The following is an 18,562-nucleotide window of genomic DNA, read 5'->3' as shown; positions in this document are numbered from 1 at the left end:
CACACTGCATTCAATTCCTACATAACATTCAGTCCACCCAAATTCCTATCCAGACAAATTAAGCCTGATGGATAAATCCTCCTCTGCTAGCTACAATTGAGTCCCTTGGAATTCTCTTCCTAGGAACAATTTGATTACGGAATTATAAAGAGCTTATTTTGGAAGTTATGCCCATAAAAGTAGTTGACCTTTTGGCAGACTATCAAGAAGTGAAGTAGCTAGTAAAAGGAAACACGGCTGAAGTCTTTCTGAAATAGTGGGCCAGAAAAAATAGTCCCCAAACTCGACAATGGAATCCCAGTGGAATCCCAGAGGAAAAAGTCACTCTTGAACCAAAAACCCTTTCATCTTAGAATAAATACTGTTTTGGTTCCAAAGCAGAAGAGCAATAAGGGCTGGGCAATTCAGGTTAAGTGAGGTACTTCTCTATGGTCATATCCGCCATCCCTATAATTATCAAAAACAAAGTGTCCCTTTCTGGCCACCACTCTCCTATAAAATATGTCTTACCTGTTAAGCTAGAATCTCCTTGAGGACAGAGATGATCTTTACTAGCTGCTTTTATAACCCAAATGCTTAACATGGTGTTTGGCATGTATTACATGCTTAAATTATTTTTATTTTCTTCACGTCATTCATTCTAGTCATTAGGATTTACTTTAAACTTGACTTGAGAATGGAACAATGTGAAATGAAAGTTGCCCAATGGGCTTTCTCTTGCTTTTCTTTGCAGTGTCTCACCCTCCCACTAGAATACTTTTGGATCATTTTGTTTTCATTTGTTTTGTTTTGTTTTTTTACCTAGATTCATTTTGTCTCTTCCTTGCTTTGGGGAAGTCATAGTAGTAGGTATCAATAAAAATCTCTTTGATTCAGCACAAGTCCCTGGCAGGTGATCCTTACAAATTATAAAGAGAATAGTCTCTTTCTCTGTGTAGCCAGCCATAACATTCCTCTCAGCTCTCTGAGTAAATGAAATACTTACAGACCAGTAATGTATTAGGTTAGCCACAATTCTATTTTAATGCCAAATATTAGAGACTAAGAGGTAAGAAATGCAAAATGGACTTTAAAGAAATAGGGATAAACTTTGGAACAGATAAATGCTCTCCTGGGAGGAAGAGGGGACAGGAGAATTTCACAGTTGTCTTCTTAGCAAACCCGAATAGCTACAATTTTTCTGCTATGGCTTAATGTAATCCCTTATCATTCAATACAGTCTCTTCCCCAGCATCTCACCTCCCAGTCAAGTTACTGGCAGGAGTAGTAATAACATCAGGAATGGTATTGATTGTTGTCCCAACATACCACTTTACCATCCTCCCTTCTCAGACAAGCTAGAGAAAGATTCTCCTTCCAGTTTCCCCCAGGCTTGGCTATAGAGGTGATTACAGGGACCTGGAGCAGGTCTTTTGCCTCCACAAACAATCAAGGCTACATAATTCCTCTTGTTTGTTGTGACAGTATTGCATTTTTAGGTCCTTTTCTATCTCTCACGGGGAATTGTAAACTTCTTACCTCTAGGAAGATTTTAACCTTCCCAATCCTGTAGGATGAGGTGAAAAGGAGACTGTCTCTTCTCGGAGCAGTCCCAGATCTAAATGGACTTGGGGTCAGAACAATGATTTCTATACAGTCCTGAAAGCACTCAGTTCAAGTGTCCTCTACCTCCTTGTACAAGGAGGAAGGGGATTAAATAAGAACATTATAAAGGCATTGAAAAGGAAGATCCAGGGAGTCGGAGATTAAAAGGCAAGTCATAACAAGGTCAGGGCTAGAGATTCCACTCAGTTCTCTTGAATTGTCCAATTAGATCAGAAACTCAAATAGTAGAAAATAACTCTAAAGGACTAAGTTATATACCCTTATTCTGAGAAATAACTCAGGGGACTCAATAGTAAAAAATATTAAAGGCATTATTACAACCAGAAAGACATAGTTCATCTGTACAAAATGTCAAAGCTAAGTCTCATTGGAAAAAGGACATAGCTTCTCTGTGTATAGGTGAGAAAATAAGTTCTCTATTAAAAAAATCTTTCCTCTGGATTAGACTGTAGTTATAGTCCATATAAAACACAGTGAAACAGTATCTGTGGTCAAGACAGAAATTATATTTCTCATAATAGAGAGATATTGCTGACCTAAATTAGGAATCACCTCCAGAGAAGATCCTTGTCTTCCTAAAGCAAGGCCATCAGGAATTTGGATTACCTTTGTGTCAGAAGCCTTATGGAATCGGCAGGCATCTGACCTAGCAAAAAGAATGAATCACTGAAGAGCCTAACAACTTGGAAGTTTGTAAGAGATTTTAAGTGTGTGAAACTTGAGATTACAAGGAAGATTTGTTTGTAAAACTACAGGAGAATTAGGGCAGTGAGGAAATACTAGGTCCAACATCTGCTATATTTATTTATGCTACATTTTGACAGAGAAAAGGAGAGAAGTTTCTTGTTTTTAATTTGTGTGAAGCTCAAATTACAGACACTAAGAGTTAGATTACAGGAACACTTATATGGAACTGACAAGTGAACAGATACAATGTGCATAATGGAAAACAATGACAATTTTGTTAAGAAGGATCCTCACTGGAGTAACCCAGTTATGAATAGCTATGGGATATCTGCTAGTGCATGGGTGATAGGGGAAAAAAATCTGTAAAAAATGTTGCAGATTCAAAGGCAGAAATCCTCAGGAAAATTCTTTAAAAAAAAACAAACCTTATCTTTCATCTTAAATTCAAACTGTGTATTGGTTTCAAAGAAGAGTACTACGGGATGGGCAATAGAGTTTAAGTTTAAGACCCCCTTGCCCAGGGTCATAGAGCTAGGAAGAGCCTGAGGCCACATTTGAACCTAGGACCTCTTGTCTTTAGACCAGGCTCTGAATCCACAGAACCCTCTCCCTGTCCCTAGGAAACCTCTTAAAGGAGAGAAGTTAGATAGAAACATTCCACTAGGAAAGGCAATAGAACAAGGAAATAGAGATCACCACAGCTTGATACATGAACATGACCCATCAGGAGACAAATAGAAAAGCAAAACTTGTCTTCTGTTTCAACCGCTGAGAAGATGTCCACATGCAAATTGAAAGCATTCAAGAGAAGAATATAGCATTGCTGAAAAAAAAATATTGCATTCTATAGTACTAGTACTGAGAAAGTTAGATAGTACAAAAGAATGAGAGTATCTCGATTCCCCAAAATAGCATAACCTCATCACCAATTCCTTAGGGGTCTATGCCACCCAGACTCAAAATACCCCACACAGAGGTTATGGTGAAGATTGAAGATATGGAATGCCCCACTATTCTAGACAGTGGAACAATAAGGTTCATTGTATTCCAATCATTGTATAAAAAGATATTTGAAGGGGGAAGTAACCTTAAAACCTATCTGGGTTACATCAGAGTGGGTTTAAAATTCATAAAGGAATTTTCTGTGGTGTGTCCACATTCACCACCTCTGGATGAAGTTTCAGTACTGTAACCAATTCTAGCTTAAGGTACTGAGGAGATAAAATAAACTGTAAGCTGGTACTCAATATTTGATACTCAATACTTTAAACATCCATGAAGCCTTTTAAAAAGGGACTACAGGAGATTAGAGGGTAGCGATGACAATGAACGATATGAGAGCATCCATTATTTAACATCAGAAGTAGATTTCAAAATAGTTTTATTTTGGCAATTCTATGGTCCTGGAAGAATGGAATGAATGAATGAATTTAGTATTTATTAAGTGCTTCTTTTGTGTGAAATGCTGTGCTAAGTGATGAGGGTACAAATTGAAAAGAAAGATAGCCCTTCCTCTCAAGAAGTTCTCATACAAATAGAGATGACACATATGGAAGGTTCCAGCTGCAAGGCAAAAAGGTTCCATGGCCCTTGGGTATAGGACTAAAGCAGGTGAGGTGCTAATGCTTCTTTTTAATGTTATTTCCACTGTTAAAAAATATCAATTTCTGATGCTGAACATTTAATAGTACCAAGTATTTTGGGAACAAAAACTTCTATAGCATCTGCAGGAACAGTTGCCAGCCTGCATCTTCATAAGAGTGGCTTCTCAGGATGATGGCTATGTATACTGGGTTAGAAGCTGAGCAATCTTCAAAAATTTGGTCCATTGCATCATAAATGCATCAGTGTTGGCCTACATAAACCCAAACAAACTTTTTATCCCACATGCAAATACCAGCTGGAAGGTTTTGAAATAATCCTCTAACAAACGAGTGATGGTCCTGAGAAACTAAATGTATTTGTCAGCTGAGGACTGAGGTAGAGCAACATTGTCATGAACAAAATGGAAGTCTTGGTTCTGCAGTGTCCTAGCACTAAGAAGTTAAAAGATTCACTATGGAACAAAGCTACAAAAGTAGCCTAATCCAATGACATATTTTGGTCAGTTAAATTAAACTAGATAATGCTTGCCTGAAATGGGTAGCAGCAATGACTATCTATAAATTCAGCAAATGCTCTGGGCTAAGGGAGACTAATGGGGATGCAGATACCCTGACTAGCTCAAAAGAAAAATCTCAATAGATGACATTTCCAGTGCACATTGACAATTTCATGAGGAATGATACCACAGGCTTTGTACCATATTTGCTAATGTCTGAGCCAGAGCCATTCCTACCTATTTTCAAGTGCTTTGGAGTCTCTAAGGTACGTGTCTCAACTGAGAAAAGCTGAAACAAACTTGTCAGATAGCTTTAACTTTAGCAGAGCTATGAAAAGAAAAAAAAGAGTAGAATGTGTTTATTCTTTGTCAAGGCCTTCAAGAAGGTGAGAGAGTTTTGCTGAGAAATCTTGGCGTTCTCAAGATAGCTGATTGATGGAAAGATCCATCCATGCCTTCTTGTGGAAAACCGGGCAACTTGCCTGTTTACGGGGACTGTCAGGGGCCCCATAAAGACCATTCACTACAATCACTTATTGCCTTTGAGAAGGCTAGTTGGACTCCCCAATGAGCAGGTAGAAACTGATGGACAGTTACACAGCAGAGTCTAAAGAAAAGTACCAGCTGTGCAAAGTTCTCCAAACCAGACAATGGCTTACAAATAGACATCTCAAGTGGAAAAAAAAAAAAGAATTAGTCTATTACCTAACAACCAGGTCAAATAGGAGAGATGGCTGAATTCAAAGATGATAAATACCTTTCCATTTTAGAACTTCAGCCTTAGAGAATCTGAGAGTACAGAGGTGCCCTGTGTGGCGTCCTAGTCAGCCTGGCCCCTCAGAAGTTCAATTTTAGGTAAAGAAGAGTATAGTTCTCATAAGGCTGGGCTGATATCATTTAATAGCTCAGGAATATGACCCAAAGAGATCACCAGTCAATTGACCTGTGGCCACACTAGCATGATATTCTTGGGGAAATGGGGGATGGGGTTATACATAAGGCCAGATGTGCCAAAATTTACTAATGATATATGTAATCACATGTTTATTTGATGAATAGATTAATTGCTACATATTTTGGTATCCTTCTAGTCCATTCTTTGCTATTTGCTAGCCCATGCTAGTATCCCTCACGTGCCTTAGATATGTTTGTTCTTTAGCTACACAAGGTTCTAATGTGTTTTCTCTATAGGATGTTGTTCGTATGCCCAGTTGGTTAATCTGTGAAGCAACTGCTGCATTATTATTTGGTTTTACTGTTATACATTTTTGTCTGTGTTCTATAGATATACGTTTGCTGCTGTGATAGGTGTAGATAATTTAGACCTGTCATCACTGAAGCAGTGTGTCAAGTGATGCTTTACACTGTGTTATGTCATTCTAATGCATTGTTGATAAAGACTAACTGTGAATGGCACCCCAAGGAGATTACCCAGGATGCTGGGTTAAGAAGACAGGGCTCATCAGATAAGAAAGACTCCCCACTGCCCTGTGAGTCAGTACATCTTCTTTATTAGAAGTGTCTCTATCTCCTTTTAGAAACCAGGGGATCTATGTCTACCTGAACCAATGCTTACCAATGATTCTTTCTGTTCTTTTTATTCTTTTTTAAACCCTTACTTTCCATCTTACAATGAATTCCAAGCATTTATTATGATGTAATAAACATATATAAATATAAATATATTTATCAGATAAATATATTTAAATATCAAGGCAGAACAGTGGCAAGAGCTAGGCCATTGGGGTTAAGTGACTTACTCAGGGTCACATATTTAGGCTAGATTTGAACCTGGCTCTTTATCCACTGAGCCACCTAGCTGCCCTTCTAGCTATTTTAAAATTTTTTCTTTTGTTAAATGTTAGTCTACAAATGTCTCAATTCATTTCTATCCTGAGCATCACCACTGGACAGGCCTGAGTAAGGTCTAGGCCAGAACAAGCACTCAAGTTTAAAGCCCAGCCTTTTATGCAGGGGAAAATCTAATTCCTCCGAGAAGACTTAGACTTTTCCTAGAAGTCATCACCATTTTCAGTCTGGGTTAACTGAAAGAGAAGACAAATTCTTACCTGATTTAGGCCAAGAAATCTTCTCCAAATGCCTTTTTTTGTAGCATAGGTAATTCTAATACATCAAAAGATAAATTGAATAGGATAGAGCCTGAGCAATGACCCTACAAGGAAACATGCTGTGGCTTCTATTTCTATGACTGTGATCACAAGGAGGAGGATACAATGAATATCACTGACTAAAACTAACTTTTAATTTGTTTTGTTTGTTTCTTTTCAGAGAAAAAGGTGTTTAATGGACTCTCCCTAATTAAAGATTTTTCAAACAAGGGGCAGATGACCACTTGTTGGATATATTAGAGAGGCAATTCTTGTCCAGTTAAGAGTTAGATGAAATTTTTTTCAGGTTTACTCTCTCCTGGAGACTGACTCAGTGGATCCATATCCCCAACACCAGCTTTTAACCAGGAAATTCACAGCATTCCATGAATATGACCCATGAATTTTGAGCAAAAATGCAAAAAACAATCTAATAAAGATATAAAATTTGCCGTCCTTCCTTCATTCCTTCCCTTTGTCCTCTCTTCCTTCCTCCCTTCCTTCTTCCCTTCCTCCCTTCCTTTGTTTCCTTCCTTCTTCCTTCCTCTTTCTTTCTTCTTTCTTTCTTCCTTTCTTCCTTTTTTCTTTCTTCCTTTCTTCCTTTTTTCTTTCTTCCTTTCTTTTTTCTTCCTTCCTTTATTTCTTTTTTCTTTCTTTGTCCTTTTCTAAATAACAAGAAACTATCACTCTTTGGATTGAAAAAATAATTTATTATACGTATTAATGTTTCTAGCCAACAACTGTTGGCATTTTATGTCCTGCTATTTGTCAGTCTTCTGTACTGACAGGACAATAAATTTCTGTTACAACCTTATTTCAAGTTAATATACAGTTTATATATATATATATATATGTATGTATGTATATATTCTTCATCTCTTTTCTACTGCAAAATGGAAGTATATTAAAACTAATGTTAATTTTTTGTATAACTAAAGAATTTCCAAAGCATATAATTAGATTTTTTGAAAGAAAAGGCAAAAACAGGTAGAATGGGAAACAGGGTTGAGGATAGATTTAAACCTCCCTAAGTCTGAGGAATTATATAATAGAAGACCCAGCCTGTGACTTCCTTGCTTTAATTTTTTTTCTTAAATCATCCTTAAATGACTTAATATATTCTCTTACATTTCTCTTATAGACTTCCCTCAAATCAGCAATGATTTGTCACCTAGGGTGGCTGCTAGTTGATATCCTACCCAATGTGATTTTTTTCATCTTATCCACTGATTTGGGTATAATTTAGATCCCCTCAGAATGGTCTCATAGAGGAAAGGTTGTCCAAAGTTAACGGAGTGAGTGTGCTTCAGAAGTTTTTAAAAGAAAGGAAAGGGAAATAAAGAGGAGTTATGGTAACTGCCAAAGGGAAAAGTGTATATCACTGTGGAAACCAAGACTATCTCCCTGGTCCTGAGTAAGTCTCTGTATAAATACACAGATACTAGGTGAGAGGGGTGGGGAGTGGGCAGGAATAAAGAGTACTTTAAACAAAGATGGCTTGCCTCCATAATAGGGAGTCCCTGGTCTGGCAAGCCATTTCTAGACCTATGAACACTGTTGAGAGTTTTAATCCAAGCCAGACAGAAGATAAACTCTTGAGCTTCTCTCTGATTTCCTAATGTTGAATTCTCCTTTCTGTATCCCAGTCTGCATATTTGTGGAAAAGAGCAGAGGAATTTCTTGTCATAGTAAAAATCAGTGAAGAAAGCAACTCAAGGAGTCCTCAGTTGTGGGGAAGCATAAAGCATCATACCATGCTCCACATGCTGTGGAGATATCCAAAGCAAAGAATGGCTAACCAGGAAAAACTTTGGACAATATCAATTGCTAACATTTAAATAGTACTGGAAGGTTGCAAAGCACTTTACAAATTATATTATTTGATTCTCACAACAACATTAGGAGATTGATACTATTATTATTGCCATTTTATAGGTAACAAAACTGAGGCAGATAGTGGTGGCTAAATGATTTGCCCAAAGTCACATAGCTAATAAATGAGGCATGATTTCAACTCAGGACTATACTGATTTCAGATCCAGAACTCTACTTCACAATGCTGCCTAGTCCAGTGGAAACTTCTAGGGGCCGCTTAGATTGTTCAGTAGATGGAGAGCCAGGCCTAGGTTCAAATCTTATCTCAGACACTTTCTAGCTATGTAACCTTGAGCAAGTCATTTAACCCCCATTGCCTATCCCTTACTGCTCTTCTGCCATGGAACCAATATACAGTATTGATTTTGAGATGGAAGTTGAGTTTAAAAAAAAGAAAAGAAAAGAAACTTTTAGAAGAATCAGCAAAAGAGGACTATCCTTCTAAGAATGTGTGTTTGTATGATAGAACTTAAATGTTAGACATCACCCCTTCCTAGTTAGACTTTCAAATGGGCCTTTTGGATTGGAAGATCAACTTTGCTAAGCAATTACTTGCATTAATTTAATTGCTCGAATGACACATAGAGAATACAGTTTCCTAGGCCTCTCTTTCTATGTAGGTAGAGAGGCTCCAACCCTACTCTGAAATCTCCACTCTGTCACCCATCCCTCTTCCAATTCTGTTGTATATCCCCCCAACTCTGTCACCTATCCCAAGTTCTATCAACCATCCTTTCCCTTCTATGCCCTCAGCTCTGTCACCCATTTGCTCTCCTCCTTTCCCCCAAAGAATTTACATATTTCATTCAAGGGAATAGAGAAGCTCCCAGAGTAGGTGGCACAATTCCTGTTTTCTTTTGGGGAAGTCTATAGACTGTTGCTTCTCTGGGGATAACTATGTCTAGGAATATCCCCCTCAGGTTGAGCTACTTATTAACCTGAGCTATAGGTCTTAAGTGCAGGTAGGTGATGCAGTAGATATAGTCCTGGGCCTAGAGTCAGGAATATATTCATCTTCCTGAGTTCAAAGCTGACCTCAGACACTTAGTAGTTGTGTGATCCTGGGCAAGACACTTAATCCAATTATCTTAGTTTCCTCATCTGTAAAATGAGCTGGAGAAGGAGACAGCAAACCATGCCAGTGTTCTTCCCATGAGAACTCCAAATGGGGTCAGAATGAATCAGACATGACTGAAAAAACAACTGAACAACCAAGACAATATATCTGGTTAGCCTTTTATGGAAGTGACCAATTAAGTAAGCTTTAGGTAATGGGTAGCCTATCACCCTAAGCTTCATTATAATATGCTAACATAATTTTGTCAGAATGGGGTTTCAGTCAGGAACATGAAATTTAACTTGTCTTGATTAAAACTTGAGTGATTGTGGATTCCATGAAAACGAAACTTGTGAGAGGAGTCCACCATCTTGTCTGGGCCTATTCCTCACATAAAAAAATTACTTTTTAAAATTTCATCTAGGAAGCAGAGCCAAAATGATAGCTTAGTAGCAGTAGCCTGAAACCACTCTGAATATCTTTCCAAATTGATCTTTAAAAGGCACCTCAAAAGGATAGGAGTCAAAGCAGGACAAGTGAGGGAGCTCTCCCAATGAAACAATGTGAAAGGTAGGCAGAGAGAGTGGATTTCCTCAGTATAAGAGGGAACTAAAATCAAAACTGCAAACAGAAAAGGGTAGGCTAACCACCCACCCACCTAATGTGCCAGACTCAGAACCAGGGTTCAGGCAACTTTGGCATCCCAGGTCATGGGCTACACCAACAAAAGAAGACCTCAGACCCACCCCTTAAATTCTCAGGCCCTGGCAGTGAGGTACATAGGTCCATAGTGCTGGGTGCTCCCAAGCCTCCTCAGCAGCAGTGAAGAAAGCCCCAGGATAAAACCCTGTGAACCAGAAGGTAAGATAGAAATGGCCAACAACATGTAGATTTCCTAGTCCACTAGTGGGAAAACGAGCAAACAGCAACAACAAAATAAAATTTGACCCTCAAAAATTTCTACAGGGAAAAATAGCAAAGAACAGAAGCAACAGTAGAAGCTAAGATAAAAGCAAACATATGAAAAATCTCCAAAGAAAAGGGAGGAATTGGTCACAAGTTCTGGAAGAGCTCAAAAAGTAACTAAAAAATCTAATAATACAGGTAGAAGGAAATAATAAGTGAAAGAACTATGATTTGAACCCAAGCTTTCTAAGTCCAAATTCAGTACTCTTTAAAGAAGATTGTAATCCTTCTATGAAGTAGATGACCTTCATAGATTTCTGTGAGCAAGAAAAAAAATGTCTATTAATGAACAGCATTCTGGTGAACCATTCAGACACAGAGACTATTGCCAAGCTCTAATGAAGCCTTTCCCACTTGGTAGAATGAGTTTCGGCTCCTCTAACAGAAGCTTGAAAACTCAGGGTCACATCCATAAAACAATGAAACATCAAAAAATAGGTCCTACAAGAGAGTGCTAGGTTCCTGTTCACAAGAATAAGCAGTTAATGTGAGAGGAGAAACACAGAAGAAAAAGAACCGCTTGGATACATGGGCTGATGGGGATATTAGGAATGTAGACACTAAACAATCCAACTATCAATAATATAGAATTAGGTCTTAATCAATGATACATGTCAAACCCAGTGGAATTGTGTGTCAGCTAAGGGGGAAAGAACATGAAACATGTAAATATGGGGAAATATTCAAAATAAAAATTTAAAAAAATAAAAATAAGCAGTTAATCCCACACATATCCTATAATATAAAAGAGGCATGCATATATGAAACTAATGAAAAAATACAAATGAGTATGTAATAGTGTAAAGAGCAAACAGTAGAATGCTAATAAGGTGAAAAAAGGTTGCATGATTACTCATAGATCAACCAAAGAGCTGTGAATAGAAAAGTCATAGAGCTAGAAATAGCTCTTAAATTGGTCCTTAAAAATGATTTTTGTACAACTTCCCTGATTACAATAAAAAAAATTCCTGCTCCAAGATTTGAGCATTTGCTTTCATAATATTAGAAAGAAAATAAAATTGGAAAGAAAATAAAAAATATACACCTCTCATATTGAAATAAGTCCCTTTAGGGCTTCTCTGGTTCTGATGATGATCTATGGGCACTATAGTAAAACTATAATCAGTTGAAGTTGTGGTCCTCAAGGCAAGCTTCCCTGATGGCCCTGTGGTTGTAGGGTTCAACAGAAACACTCCTTTTGGCATGTCTTTGTATAGATTTACCTTAAACAAGTAGAAGGAACATTTCAAGGCCATTATGATTGAAGGATAGCTTCAGAAGAGATGGCAAAGGCATGATCTAGGGAAAACTGAACTGGGTAGAGACTTACTAATTTTCCTTTCCTCTCCTCACCTTTTTGCCTAAACTTCTACCCTTGCTATTCTCCCCCTCTTTACCCTACATTTTCTATGCATTTCTTGCTAGGTGCTTTGATAAATAATCTATTCTAAATTATCAGTGGTTGGAGGGGCACTTGCATTGAATATGGGTACTCTTGGCGACCCAGAGCTTTCACCCAAGGCAATGTATTTTAAAATATTTCATTGATATATTGTATTTCTACATTATCTTCCTTTCCAAATATGTTCTTCTCTCTTCCTGCCTAGTAAGGGATACCTACTAAGAAATAGAAAGGAAAAAGAAAAAGAAATAAAAGGAAGGAGAAGTAGTGATATAAATAAAAAGGGTCCAAGGGAGATGTAAAGATGTACAATGATGTTAATGATATGTATCTATGATCTCCTCAGCTGCAGTTGGTGAGAGGAACACCTACCCCTGTCACCCTGACTGCTGCTCTAAGTTATTCCCTTCTTTATAACAGCTGCCCAAGTAAGGACCCTCGAGAGGTTAGATAGATGGGTAACCTTTCCAGGTCCAACCTGGGGTTGGGTAAATTAATATTGGGCTATTGATTTGCCTTGGGTAACGTTCAGGATCTGACTATGTTTGACTCCCTTCGCAAGGGCCGTGATAGATAGACCACTCAGGAAGGTACTTGTTGTTGAACACTTTATCTATACTCAGGGAAAGGATAACAAGGTCAAGTATTGGGGATTGGAGACCCTATTGATCTATTATCTATAAACTAGTTGACTATCAGGACTGGAGGCTATTAATCTGGTGGAAGCTGGAGATTTACTCACTCCTATCATCTCTGGCTGGACCTGGCCACAGCCAAACCAGAAAATAGGGAATGCTATTGATGTAGCTGTATTGATGATCTTATTATCTCAGCTTTCTCACTACTGGTGTCGGTGATGCACTAGGTCTCACAGTCTATCAGGAAATAGCTTCAATTATTCCTACACTCTTCTTCATAGACCTCCCTACCACCCTTCAACCACCCACTCAGTCCAGAGATTTCCCAGTCCAGAGACTTCTGTCCAGAGACCTCCAGAGAGAGACTTCCTCAAAGTGGCTGTCAGGGGTATTTATACTGTGGGGCCAACCAACCTTTGCCCCTGGCTCACAGCACCTGGGAACATTCCGAGTCTTCTAACTGCCATCCCTGTTAGTCAAGGTGGCATCCATCACTTCACAGATTATGAATATAACAGTAGTTCAGTAAAATAAGTCAAGCTGATCAATCAAATCTGCTGTATATGTAGAGTTATAATTCTCCATCTTTGCAAAACGCAGAGTAAGGTATATTTTCAATCTTTTCTTGTATTTCCATCCAGTTATTTTTGCTCTTGCTCTACCTTATTTCCCAACAGAATCATCAGAGACATTGAGCAGAAGGCACTATGATTCTCAGTTCTGCACTTCATAGGGCCATGTGCCTTTACTTCACCCTGACCAATCTATCCCATTCTACTATTTGCATAGCTTCTCATCTCACAACTTTTAACTTCTTGTACTGAGAATTTTAATCAGTCAGTCAATATATTAATATATGTATATATACATATAGATAGATAGATAGATAGATAGATAGATAGATAGATAGATCTACTGGATGTAACAAAAAAGCAAGTAAATGTACAAGCTACACCCAGGAAAAATAGAGCAAAATTTTAAGAAAGAATGCAAAAAAATAATTTTAATGCTACTGAAAATGTCATGTCAATGGACTGTTGCATTGTTCTACTCACCATCTTGCTGACTTACCAAATGTTAATTTTTTCCCCTGGTCATTACTGATCAATATGAATTACACACATATACCACTCCCTTAGAATGTAGACTTATTAAAGGCAGGATTATATTTTTTGAATTTGTAACCTAATTGTTTACCATAACATTTGTCACACAACAAGCACTTAAAAGACTTCTTATTCTTTCAACTCTGGGCAAATTTTAATATTATTCTACAGAATTTAAATTTGTTTTCTTATTATTATTATTTCATTTCACATAGTTACATTATGTTTATTGTTTTCTTTTTCTTTTTACTTCACTCTGCACCAGTTTATATGTATTCCTATGTTTCTTTGAATTCTTCAATTAATGTTTGATTACATTCGTGAGACAGTTTCTTTAGCCATGCCCCAATCAGTAGTTATTTATTTTGTTGCTTGTTCTTTTACATGAAAAGTGCTCTTATGAATATCTTGGTGTATATTCCTTAATATCATATTAGTGTGATTGCATCCTCTGTAGCAATATTTCCATCTTTTTAGATGTGAGGTGATAATTTGATTGATGACAATATACATAAAAAAAACTCTTACTCAGAACTGATATTAAGTATTGATTCCAAAGCAGAAGAACACTAAGGGCTAGGCAATTGGGGTTAAGTGACTTGCCCAGGGTTACAAAGCTAGGAAGTATCTGGGGCCAGGTTTGATCAATACACTTTTGATGTTGAAATTCAGACTCTAAGGCAAGCAAGGGGTTGGGTAGGTGATATTTTTAAACAAGGAAGTCTTCCTGATATCTTTCAAATAACATGAAAATAGATAAGGTTAGTTACCTAGTCTGTCAAATTGGGTGTTTGGCACAGAGGGCTAATCTCTAAAGTCCTCTTCACCTCAAAGATTCTATGAGTTTGTGAAACTCCAGAGAAAGATTAATTTGCTTTATTTGTAAGAATCTGGGCTGAGATGACTCTTTTAAACTAAATCACCCAACAGACAGAGTGCTAAGTCTCTAAGTAGTAGAAGAAGCAAGGGTATTTTCCTGTATGTGTTACATGATAGTTATCATTTAACAATATTTTAACTCTATTCCTACAGGTAGGTTATAGTCAGTGGCATAATGTATGCATCTTGGGAAAGAATAAGTCCATGAAGACTCTCCTGCCATATGTTATATAGTAGATAGCTGATCACATCATGTTTACTTTGTACTCAGTAATCTAAAGTGTATTTCTTTCATTATAATATGAAAAACCTATAAGATTCAGGCCATCTCTGTCCCCTGAAGCCAGTATAATTACAGGACTTCATTACAGATCAACTTTAATTTCTTGTTTCCAGATGATTCAACATATAAGTGAAGTGAATTGTTGGGCAACACCAATTTAAGACTTTTAAGTCCAAGCCAGATTGAGAGAGTTTGAGATATAGTTGAGGGAAGACACATGGATATAAAAAGATAAGTTCTTGAGGCCAAAAACAGCATAAAGGAGCATGATGTCTAGCAGCAGAAAAGAGAGTCTCTTATTTAATAAAAGGAAATCTATTTTTGGCAATCAAAAGTTGAACTTCCAGAAGATCTCACTAGTAAGGAAAGGACTTTGAATCCCTTTAGTACCAAAGCTATGAATTGCCTTGTCCACCTGTTTTTCTAATATATTTGCTTCACTACTAAGACTTGACTCTTCCCATTAGTGCTGTATATATTTTTGAGAGAATGTGCTCCAGAATTATGTGTATATTTTTTATTGTTACTTTTTTTACTCTGCCATCTAAGTAAATGACTTTTCTGAAGAGCTAATTGTTTTTACTGGCTGGGTATTCATGGAGCTTTTGAGGTATAATTTTAGGAGTGCAATCCCACCAGTTACACTATAGAATCTGAAATAGCAGCTACTTCCTAGGGACCCAACTGTGAGATGAAGTGCCAGTTAGGGGAAATATCTTAGAGAAGTGTTATGCATAGTATTGTCCATTGCTCTTTCTTCTATTCCCTACTGGTAGAACAAAAAACATTCTTTTTATTTAGTGAAAATATATTTTATCTATATTTATTATATGAATATACAAGGCATACCTTAAAACATTTTAAGCTTATTTTCATTTTTACTCTTCTATACCATCCAAAAAAAAATATGGGATATCTAGGTGGTGCAGTGGATAGAACTCTGGATGTGAAGTCAAGAAGATCTGAGTTCAAACCTGGCCTCAGACACTTATTACCTATGTAACCCTACATATGTCATTTAAACCTCGTTTGCTTCAGTTTCTAATCTATAAATTGAGGACATATTAGAGAAGGCTATGGTAAATGACTCCAGTATCTTTGCCAAGAAAAATCCCATGGACAAGTCCATGGGATCTTGACGACAGTCACGACTAAACAAAAAATTTGTAATCTTAAATCCAAAAGGAGAAAGTTGGTAGAAATATTATATTATAATTTCCCCTTAATGCCAAAAAAAATAGAAACCAAGAAAAAGTTCCATGTGGGAAATAAAGAGGTAGGGAAACAAATAGAAAAAAATTCTTCCTTTGTGCCAGAAAGAATATATTTATATCTGTCTCATTTCTCTGAGTCTATGATTTCTCTAGTATGAAGAATTACTGGTATGGAATTTCCTTTGTCACCTAATATTCAATTTAGAGCTATGGGTAATTTCTATAAATGAGATATTAATTGATCTTCCTGTGGTCACACATTTAGTATATGTCAGAAACTGGGCTTGAACCTGTAGGATAGTGCAGTAGAAAGAAGATTGACTCTGAATTCAAATATCATCTATGGTAATGAATAACCAGTATGATATTGGGTAAGTTACTTAACCTCATCCCACCTCCTGCTCAAGCCTGAGGCTAGTCTCTGAGCCCCAGCACAGGCTAGTCCACAGTGCTCTGAACTCTGGAAGCCATCAGTAGTCACCAGGGGTGACTGAATCAAAGTGGGAGATGGCTTTCAGAGCTCCTAGGCCACAGGTCATCATACCACCTTGGAAGAACCAATACTTGCAGAAACCTAGAAATAGGTTTAAGGGTAATAGCAAGGAAAAACTGAAAAGTGCCCACTTTTCCTTGAGAACAGAGCACACTTTTAAGTTGAAAGGGAAAATCAAGAAAAAGACTGGAAAAGTGAACAAACAAAATAAGCAACTAACCACAGAAAAATTTTAGGTAAACAAAGAGTGCAAACAAGGATAGGACAGTGAAAGTAAAGCAAACACATGCAAAGCTTCAACAAAAAAATATGAATTGGACTCAGATTCTGGAATAGCTCAATAAGGATTTCAAAAATCAGTTAATAGAGGGAGAAGAAAAATGGGGAAGAAAATATAAGCAATGCAAGAAGAAATGGGCCAAAAGAAAAAGAAAAAAGAGGTTAAAAAGCTTATGGAAGAAAATTATTCCTTAAAAGTTAGATTTGGGCAACTTGAAGCAAATGACTTCATGAGACATTAAGAAACAATAAAACAAAATAATAATAATAATAATAAAGAACAAAAGAAAATGTGTTGAAAAATCAACTGAACTGGAAGGCAGAGCAAAGATGGTGGAGGAGAAGCAGGAAAACCCACATGAAAATCCCCTCCAATCAATCAGTAAAACAATTTTTATGAAGAGAACAACTTGAAAAGTTCTTAACCTGGGCCAAAGCCAATATTCAGATTCTAAGAACCTGCATGGAAGCAGTCCAACTCAATGCACACCATTTAAAGCTCCAAGCAAACCTGTAGTTGGTCCAGAATTCCAGCCTGGAGCAGTCTGTGCTGCCCAGCCTGATCTGTGTGGTCCCAGGAAGAGACCAGCATTACCAATCCAGGTTTTTGTTGAGGACCTGAATCCTAGTTTGGGGCAGTCGGTAGACCCAGGGCTGGAAGAAAATCATTCATTAAAAATTAGAATTGGGCAACTAGAAGCTAATGACTTTTTGAGACATCAAGAAACAATAAAAAAAATCAAAAGAATGAAAAAAAGAAGAGAATGTGAAATTCCCAGAGAAAAAACAACTGACATGGAAAATACATCCAGGAGAGGCAATTTAAGAATTATTGGGCTACCTGAAAGCCATGATTAAAAAAAAAATCTGGATATCATAATACAAGAAATTATCAAAGAAAACTGCCCTGATATTCTTGAACAAGAGAGTAAAATAGAAATTGAATGAATCCATTGATGATCTCTAGAAAGAAATTCTCAAATGATGATTGCCATGAATATAATAACTAAATTCAAGAGCTCTCCAAGTCAAGGAGAAAATAATGCAAACATCCATAGAGAAACAATTCAAATATCATGGAGCTACAGTCAGGATTACACAGGATTTAGCAGCCTCCACATTAAAGGATCTAAAGGCATGGAATATGATATTCAGCAAAACTGAGTATATTATTTCAGGCGAAAAAAGGTCTTTCAAAAAAATAGAAGATTTCAAAGCATTCCTGATGAAAAGACCAAACCTAAATAGAAAATTTGAAATCCAAATACAAGACACAAGAGAATCCTAAAAAAGTAAATAAGAAAGAAAATTTAAGGGACTCAAAAAGGTCAAATTTTATATATTTGTACATGGAATGAGGATATTTGTAATTCTTAAAAATTCTTATTACTAGTAGAGCATTTAGATGGATAATAAATAGATAGGGGGTGGGGAAGTAAGCTGATTAGGATGATATGATACACACACAACAAAAAATCAAGGAGTAAAAAAAGGAGGTTTGTACTTGGATAAAAAGGAAGAGAGAGCTGAAATCAGGTAAATTATCTAAAGTAAGAGGTATGAAAAACTATTACAGTTGAGGGGAGTATGAGGGTAGTGATAGGCAATGCTTAAACTTTACTCTTATTAAAACTGGCTCATAGAAGTAATAATAACCATACTCATTAGTGTATAGAATCCTATGTTACCCTATAGAGATGTAGGATGGGAATAAGACAAGGGAAGAGGGGAAATAGAAAGGAGTGGGGAGTGGGGAGGTGATAAAAAGTAAAACCCTGGTGAGGAGGGATACAGTGAAAGGAAAAAGAACAGGATCAAAAGGAGAAAATAAGAGAGGGGAATACACAGTTGGAAATCATAACTGTGAAT

The sequence above is a fragment of the Gracilinanus agilis genome, chromosome 1 (assembly GCF_016433145.1).
Source record: "Gracilinanus agilis isolate LMUSP501 chromosome 1, AgileGrace, whole genome shotgun sequence".
NCBI classification, from domain to species: Eukaryota; Metazoa; Chordata; class Mammalia; order Didelphimorphia; family Didelphidae; genus Gracilinanus; species Gracilinanus agilis.
This window is presented reverse-complemented; position numbering follows the sequence as displayed.